Below are 9,311 nucleotides of genomic sequence, written 5' to 3'. Positions count from 1 at the left end.
AGTGGATGTTTCAAAATCAAGCTACACCAGTCAGCCCTCAATCCTCCCCTATGATCTCTCAGACACACACATATTCTGACTGAACCACCATACAAACACACACACAGCTTGAACCACCCCAAACACACACACACCACACAAAAACACACAATGGTTATTATTGAAGTGAAGCAGCGATGCTGAACCCAAAGCTCAATGGAGTTAACTTTCAGTCGGACTTCTCTGAGGGTGACCTATAGCATGTGATGGAGTGATGTAGGAGGTGTACTGCTGAGAGAGAAAGAACTTCACCAGCATGACACTCTGTAACAACAAAAACACACACACACACAAACCACACACACACCCCAGGATGAGGGGAAAAGGGCCATTATTAATCATTATGACACAGCATTTGTTGTCTGTCAGTGACTGATTAAATAATTATCACTAAAATCAAAACCTGTGTGTGTGTGTGTGTGTGTGTGTGTGTGTGTGTGTGTGTGTGTGTGTGATTTATGACCAGGAATAGGCTGTTTCTGTGTCTTAATGATGTATGAAAACAGGGGAGGTGACACAGTCTCACCCACCACTGTCTGTAACTACAGTGTATAGCAGTCAGATGTGAGGTGTAGCTGTAAGACGGCATGGCTAAATTGGCTGCATGGCTAACAGCTGTATCTACTAAAGATTACAGTGCTCATGTACACACAGACAAACACTATGTTCACAATGCTCTCTCTCACACACACCACACAGAAAGAGAGAGAGCGATAGGAGAGAGAGAGAGAGAGAACAGAGCAGGCGGTGTTAGAAGTAGAGTTATTGACAGAATAGTGAGATCATTAATGAATGGCGTTCCATTTTGTGAGAGTTAATTATGAGAGTTGCTAAATAGAGACTGAGTTTGTCTTCTTTCTACTGACTCTGTTGTACTGTTGAGAATAGAGGGAAAACAGAATACTTGTTTTTAATTAAAAACTTTTCACTGATGTTTTGACAGATGGAGGCTTCAGACCCTTTCAGGACACCCCCCACCCCCCCCACCCCACCCCACCCCCCCCCCCACCCCCCACCCCACACACACACCCCTCTACAGCGATCCTATAAAAAAGGGCCAGTATATTAGAATGTTTCTTTATGACCACTTTAAATCCATACTCTCAACTGTAACACAGTGTGTGTGTAAGGCTGCGTTTACAGGCAGCCCAATTCTAATATTTTTTCACTAATTGGTCATTTGACCAATCGGATCAGCTCTGAAAAAGATTGGATGTGATTGGTCAAAAGACCAATTAGTGGGAAGAATATCAGAATTGGGCTGCCTGTGTAAACGCAGCCTTTCACACACACACACGTCCCTTGTGCTGACCGACTGTGACCACACATTGAAATCTCAGCTTTTCAGAAAACCATCAGTGTACAATACGTGATAACTCAGGATGTGTGTGTATCCATTCATCTGTAATCTGTCTCTAATCACACCACTTATAGAGGATATATCACTCTAAACACCAGGATGTTATGGTCTTTAGGAATTATTATCCCTTTGGGGGCGTTATGTAGCATACTCATCAAGAAGGATATTAGCTTAGATACACAAGTATCTCTCTCTCTCTCCGTCTCTCTCTCACACAAACACAGAAAGAGAGAAAGAAAGAGAGAAAGAGAGGGAGAGTGTGTGGGAGAGGGAGGTTATACACACCCACACAGGTCTGATGTGTGCATTTAGTAGGATTCTGTTTTAATTCTGAGATTTTGATGATTTCTTCATTAATCCCCTGCAAGACGGCCTGATTAACTCACTAATTAACTACACACACACACACACACACACAATGAGCAATGTTCAGTCCCAATCAATGTGTTGTTATGACAACGCAAGTGTTCTAATCTGTTAATCCAGGATTAGTCTCTCTCACACAAGCCTGATTAATAAAACACACTCAAAACTGCACCACACACATATACACTAAGTGTACAAAACTGACTGACCAGGAGAATCCAGGTGAAAGCTATGATCCCTTATTGATGTCACCTGTTAAATCCACTTCAATCAGTGTAGATGAAGGGGAGGAGACAGGTTAAAGAAGGATGTTTAAGCCTTGAGACAACTGGATTGTGTATGTCTGCCATTCAAAGGGTGAATGGGCAACAAAATATTTAAGCGCCTTTGAATGGGGTATGGTAGTAGGTGCCAGGCGCACAGGTTTGAGTGTGTCAAGAACTGCAACGCTGCTGTGTTTTTCACCCTCAACAGTTTCCTGTGTGTATCAAGAATGGTCCACCACCCAAAGGACATCCATTCAATTTAACACAACTGTGGGAAGCATTGGAGGCAACATGGGCCAGCATCCCTGTAGAAAGCTTTCGACACCTTGTAGAATCCATGCCCCGACGAATTGAGGTTGTTCTGAGGGCAAAAGGGCTGCAACTCAATATTAGGAAGGTGTTTTTAATGTTTTGTACACTCAGTGTATACCTGCACTCTGCAGACACCCATGCAGATGCACACACACCCCCTGTGCACCCCCCGTGCACACACACGTACCCCCCCGCAAAATTAACTCTCCTTATCTAAACCCCAGCGTTCCCAAAGCAGCTCTCTCTCCCACCGGCCTGATGATAATCAGTCCCGGAATCTCAGATAACATTCCTGTTTAGTGGTGTGGGAATTCTTCAAAGAGATGAGGTGCTGTGCTGTGTTGGGTTAGCTAACAGGCGTGGAGAGGCACCTAGGTCGGTGTGTGTGTTTGATTTAACATGGTGTGTTTTTCTGTCTCAGATCCAGGAGGTGTTTCATAGTGTGTGAAGCGTAAAGTAGGTTAGAGTGGTGTGAATGGACTAGAATAAGCAGATGATTCAACAGCCTAGATACTGTATCTCCTCTTTCTGCTTTCTACGTGTCGCTTTACCGTTCGTGTTCAGTATATACAGTGCATTCGGAAAGTATTCAGACTTTTTCCACATTTTGTTACGTTACAGCATTATTCTAAAATGGATTAAATTGTTATTTTTTCTCATCAATCTACACACAATACCCCATAATGACCAAGCAAAAACAGGTTTTTAGAAATGTTAGCAAAGTTATTAAAAATATGGAAATGTTATATTTCAGCTTTATACAGTGAGGGAAAAAAGTTTTTGATCCCCTGCTGATTTTGTACGTTTGCCCACTGACAAAGAAATTATCAGTCTATAATTTTAATGGCAGGTTTATTTGAACAGTGAGAGACAGAATAACAACAAAAAAATCCAGAAAAACGCATGTCAAAAATGTTATAAATTGATTTGCATTATAATGAGGGAAATAAGTATTTGACCCCCTCTCAATCAGAAAGATTTCTGGCTCCCATGTGTCTTTTATACAGGTAACGAGCTGAGATTAGGAGCACGCTCTTAAAGGGAGTGCTCCTAATCTCAGTTTGTTACCTGTATAAAAGACACCTGTCCACAGAAGCAATCAATCAATCAGATTCCAAACTCTCCACCATGGCCAAGACCAAAGAGCTCTCCAAAGATGTCAGGGACAAGATTGTAGACCTACACAAGGCTGGAATGGGCTACAAGACCATCGCCAAGCAGCTTGGTGAGAAGGTGACAACAGTTGGTGCGATTATTCGCAAATGGAAGAAACACTCGGCCTGGGGCTCCATGCAAGATCTCACCTCGTGGAGTTGCAATGATGATGAGACCGGTGAGGAATCAGCCCAGAACTACACGGGAGGATCTTGTCAATGATCTCAAGGCAGCTGGGACCATAGTCACCAAGAAAACAATTAGTAACACACTACGCCGTGAAGGACTGAAATCCTGCAGCACCCGCAAGGTCCCCCTGCTCAAGAAAGCACATTTACAGGGCCGTCTGAAGTTTGCCAATGAACATCTGAATGATTCAGAGGAGAACTGGGTGAAAGTGTGGTGGTCAGATGAGACCAAAATGGAGCTCTTTGGCATCGAACCAGGATCTCTAGTGGCACAGCTAGCACTGCGATGCAGTGCCTTAGACCACTGCGCCACTCGGGAGCGATTACAGCCTCGAGTCTTCTTGGGTATGACGCTACAAGCTTGGCACACCTGTATTTGGGGAGTTTCTCCCATTCTCCTCTGGAGATCCTCTCAAGCTCTGTCAGGTTGGATGGGGAGCGTCGCTGCGCAGCTATTCTCAGGTCTCTCCAGAGATGTTAGATCGGGTTCAAGTCTGGGCTCTGGCTGAGCCACTCAAGGACATTCAGAGACTTGTCCCGAAGCCACTCCTGCGTTGTCTTGGCTGTGTGCTTAGTGTCATTGTCCTGTTGGAAGGTGAACCTTCGCCCCAGTCTGAGGTCCTGAGCGCTCTGGAGCAGCTTTTCTTCAAGGATCTCTGTACTCATTTCATCTTTCCCTCGATCCTGACTAGTCTACCAGTCCCTGCCGCTGAAAAACATCCCCACAGCATGATGCTGCCACCACCATGCTTCACCGTAGGGATGGTGCCAGGTTTCCTCCAGACGTGACACTTGGTTTCATCAGACCAGAGAATCTTTAGGTGACTTTTGGCAAACTCCAAGCGGGCTGTCATGTGCCTTTTACTGAGGAGTGGCTTCCGTCTGGCCACTCTACCATAAAGGCCTGATTGGTGGAGTGCTGCAGAGATGGTTGTCCTTTTGGAAGATTTTCCATACTCCACAGAGGAACTCTGGAGGTCCTTCAGAGTGACCATTATGTTCTTGGTCACCTCCCTGACCAAGGCCCTTCTCCCCCGATTGCTCAGTTTGGCTGGGCGGCCAGCTCTAGGAAGAGTCTTGGTGGTTCCAAACTTCTTCCATTTAAGAATGATGGAGGCCACTGTGTTCTTGGGGACCTTCAATGCTGCAGACATTTTTTGGTGTCCTTCCCCAGATCTGTGCCTCGACACAATCCTGTCTCGGAGCTCTACAGACAATTCCTTCCACCTCATGGCTTGGTTTTTGCTCTGACATTCACTGTCAACCGTGGGACCTTATATAGACAGGTGTGTGCCTTACCACAGGTGGACTCCAATCAAGTTGTAGAAACATCTCAAGGATGATCAATGGACACAGGATGTACCTGAGCTCAATTTTGAGTCTCATAGCAAAGGGTCTGAATACTTATGTAAATAAGATATTTCTGTTTTTTATTTCTAATAAATTCACACATTTCTAAAAACCTATTTTCGCTTTGTCATTATGGGGTATTGTGTGTAGATTGAGGATTTTTTTAAATGTAATCCATTATAGAATAAGGCTGTAACGTAACAAAATGTGGAAAAAGTAAAGGGGTCTGAATACTTTCCGAATGCACTGTATGGCCGTTTTTCTCCCCAATTTCGTGGTATCCAATTGGTAGTTACAGTCTTGTCCCATCGCTGCAACTCCCGTATGGACACGGGAGAGGCGAAGGTCGAGAGTCGTGCGTCCTCTGAAACACAGCCCAACCGCACTGCTTCTTGACACAGTGCCCGCTTAACCCGGAAGCCAGCCGCACCAATGTGTCAGAGGAAACACCGTACACCTGGCGACCGAGTCAGCGTGCACTGCGCCCGGCCCGCCACAGGAGTCGCTAGTGCGCGATGGGACAAGAACATCCCTGCCGGCCAAACCCTCCCCTACCCTGGACGACGCTGGGCCAATAGTGAGCCGCCCCATAGGTCTCCCGGTCGCGGCCGGCTGCGACAGAGCCTGGACTCGAACCAGGATCTCTAGTGGCACAGCTATCACTGCGATGCAGTGCCTTAGACCACTGCACCACTCGGGAGGCCAAGATACTGTTTGAAGAGGTAAGGTTTCAGATGTTTTCGGATGATGGGCAGGGACTCTGCTGTCCTAGCTTCAGGGGGAAGAGCCAGGGCTGAGTGGGAGCGGGGTGACATGAGAGAACTTTGGAAGGTTGAAAACTAGGCGGGCTGCAGCGTTCTGGATAAGTTGCAGGGGTTTTAGGGCACAAGCAGGGAGCCCAGCCAACAGCAAGTTGCAGTAGTCCAGACGGGAGAGGACAAGTGCCTGGATTAGGACCTGCGCCTCTTCCTATGTGAGGTAGGGTCGTACTCTACGGATGTTGTAGAGCATGAAACTGCAGGAGCGGGTCACTGCTTTGATGTTTGCAGAGAACGACAGGGTGTTGTCCAGGGTCACACCAAGGTTATTTGCACTGGGAGGGCAACACTGTAGAGTTGTCAACTGTGATGGAGAGGTCTTTGAGCGGGCAGGGCTACCCCGGGAGGAAGAGCAGTTCCGTCTTGCCGCGGTTAAGCTTGAGGTGGTGGGCTGACATCCAAGTTGAGATATCTGCCAGGCACGCAGAGATGCGTGTCGCCACCTGGGTGTCAGAAGGGGAGAAGGAGAAAAGTAGTTGAGTGTTGTCCGCATAGCAATGATAGGAGAGACCATTTGAGGATATGACGGAGCCGAGTGACTTGGTGTATAGAGAGAAGAGGGCCTAGAACTGAGCCCTGGGGGACACCAGTAGTGAGAGTACGTGTTGTAGACACAGATTGTCTCCACATCACCTGGTAGGAGCGGCCTGCCAGGTAGGATGCAATTCAAGAGTGTGCAGCGCCTGAGATGCCCAGCCCTGAGAGGGTGGAGAGGAGGATCTGATGGTTCACAGTGTCGAAGGCAGCGGATAGATCAAGGAGGATGAGAACAGAGGAGAGAGAGTCAGCTTTGTCAGTGCGGAGAGCCTCCGTGACAGAGAAGAGCAGTCTCGGTTGAGTGACCTGTCTTGAAGCCTGACTGGTTAGGGTCAAGGATGAGGGAAGTGAGGAATGGGAGAAGGTCTCCAGAGATGGTCTGGAGAAGGGAGGAGGGGATGGGGTTAAGCGGGCAGGTGGTCAGGCGGTCAGACCTCACTAGTCGAAGGATGTCATCTGGAGAGAGAGGGGAGAAAGTGGTCAAGGCATAGGTTAGTTCTGTGTGAGTGAGACCAGTGGACTCAATAGGTGGAGTGAATGAGTAGCGGATGTCATCAACCTTTTGTTCAGTGGTTGACAAAGTTGTCCGCAGGGAGGGGGAGGGGGTGGAGGATTAAGGAGGTAGGAGATGGTGGAAAATAGTTTCCTAGGGTGAAATTTAGAGTGGTAGAATTTGGCTTTAGCAGCGGATACAGAGGAAGAGAAGGTAGAGAGGAGGGAGTGAAAGGATGATAGGTCCCCCAGAAGTTTAGTTTTCCTCTATTTTTGCTCAGCTGCCTGCAGCCCTGTTCTGTAAACTCACAATGAGTCACTCAACCACGGAGCAGGAGGAGAGGGCCGACCCGGCCTGGAGGAAAGGGGACAGTGCGAGTCATAGGATGCGGAAAGGGAGGAGAGTAGGGTCGAAGAGGCAGAATCAGGAGACAGGAGGGAGAAAGATTTAGCAGAAGGGAGAGATGATAGGATAGAAGACAGAGTAGTGGGAGTGGGAGAGAACGTGGAGATTGCGACGGCGCATGACCATTCGGGGATTGGCTCAGTGGTTGGGTTGGAGGAGAGGGTGTCTCCCTCTCGTCCAACCCAAAAGGAAACAACGTAGTGATCAGAGACCTGGAGGGGGGTTACAGTGAGACTAGTAGGCGAGCAGCCTCTAGTAAAGATGATGTCAAGCGTATTGCCTGCCTTGTGAGTTGGAGTGGATTGGGAAAGGGTGAGGTCAAAAGAGGCAAGGAGGGGAAAGAGAGAGTTAGAAAGAAATGAATTAATCGAAGGCAGACGTCGGGAGGTTGAAGTCGCCAAGTACGAAGAGCGGTGAGACATATTCAGGAAATGACCTTATCAAGGTGTCAAACTCATTGAGGAACTCTCCAAGGGCACCTGGTGGGCGATAGATGACAATAATGTTAAGCTTGAGTGGACAAGTGACAGTGACAGCATGGAATTCAAATGAGATGGACAGGTGAGCGAGGGAGAAAAGAGAAAATCTCCACTTGGTAGAAATGAGTAGACCTGTGCCACCACAGGTTTACTCTACACCACAGGTCGACCAGATGCTCTCGGACTATGAGAGAAAACATAGTCAGATGAAGAAAGAGCAGCTGGAATAGCAGTGATCCATGTCTCCGTCAGGGCCAAAAAGCCAAGGGAATGAAGGGCAGCATAGGCTGAGATTAACTCGGCGTTCTTGACCGCAGATTAGCAGTTCCAAACGCTGCCAGAGACCCGGAATTCCACATGGGTTGTGCGTGCAGTGTACACTAAATTAGAAGGGTTGCAGTCAAGGGGTGGGGAGCGTCTGTAAAGCCTACAGGGAGAGGTGCGAACGGGTATAGAAAACACACACATAGTTGACAAAGCTAAAAAAGAGCAAAATTAGATAATCTGTAAATAACTAGGTAAGATACTCAAGTGAGAGAGTGGTGTGGAGCCTTCCTCTCTTTCCTTCCTCGAACAACACCCCAGAACAACTCGGCAGAACAGTCTTAGTTTCGTCGACATTCTTAGTTTAAGTCAAAACTGACACGACCGCCGCTTACAGCTGCCGCTGACAAACCAGGGGAGACTGAAGAACTAACACTAATTTCTAATTGCCTAGCAGAGGTGGAGAGCACACCTCCCTGTACTAATTGTTGATTGCCTAGTAGAGGTGAAACCACTCCCCCTCCAATAAAGCCACTGATTACCAAGACAAGTCACAAATTGCTCTGCCCCTTGATCCTGGTTGATGTGTCAACAACTATCTGCAAATTATGAGCAGTCAGCAGTTCACACACCAAGTAGGCCACTGGGAAGACAGGCAGCACTTAAAGTAGATGGTCCTTGCTAGCAAAAATACAGTACTAGACCACAACAGATAAAGACAAAACAATTATATTTATAGTTAGTGACCATGCCTGTGTGTCTACAACACTCTCCTCTCAACCTGCACTCTCCTCTCTCCCATCATCCGTCACTCCTCTCCTCTCATCCATCTCTACCCCCTCTATCTCTCAATGCTCACATGAACTCTACAACACTCCAGTATCTGTTCTGCATTAGTTCTTTATTTTAGCAGGTCACTTTCAGATTGGAATCTCTTTCTAAAGTGAGCCTGGGTCATGAAGGGAAGCACACATTCACCTTATAATTAGAACATAATCAGATTAACAGGAGATAAATACAAAAAACAAACAGCATTCAAGTTGTTTTTTATCTGGTTCATTCCAGGACAATGGAAACAAAGCTTGAGTCGACATGTCAATCACTCCTTTCTAATACAGAAAACAATTCAGCACTAATATGACAGAGAGAGAGGTCATATGATTCTGGGAAACTCAGGGTTGAACAGAATAAAGGCACTTCTGAGAACACGATACAGACAATATCTAGCGAGAGAGACATTCAGAGAAAACTCAAGGGCCCATTCATCCTCTCTCAAGGG

The sequence above is a fragment of the Coregonus clupeaformis genome, chromosome 28, assembly GCF_020615455.1.
Source record: "Coregonus clupeaformis isolate EN_2021a chromosome 28, ASM2061545v1, whole genome shotgun sequence".
NCBI lineage: Eukaryota > Metazoa > Chordata > Actinopteri > Salmoniformes > Salmonidae > Coregonus > Coregonus clupeaformis.
The sequence above is the reverse complement of the archived record's forward strand: the minus strand, read 5'-3'. Positions refer to the sequence as shown.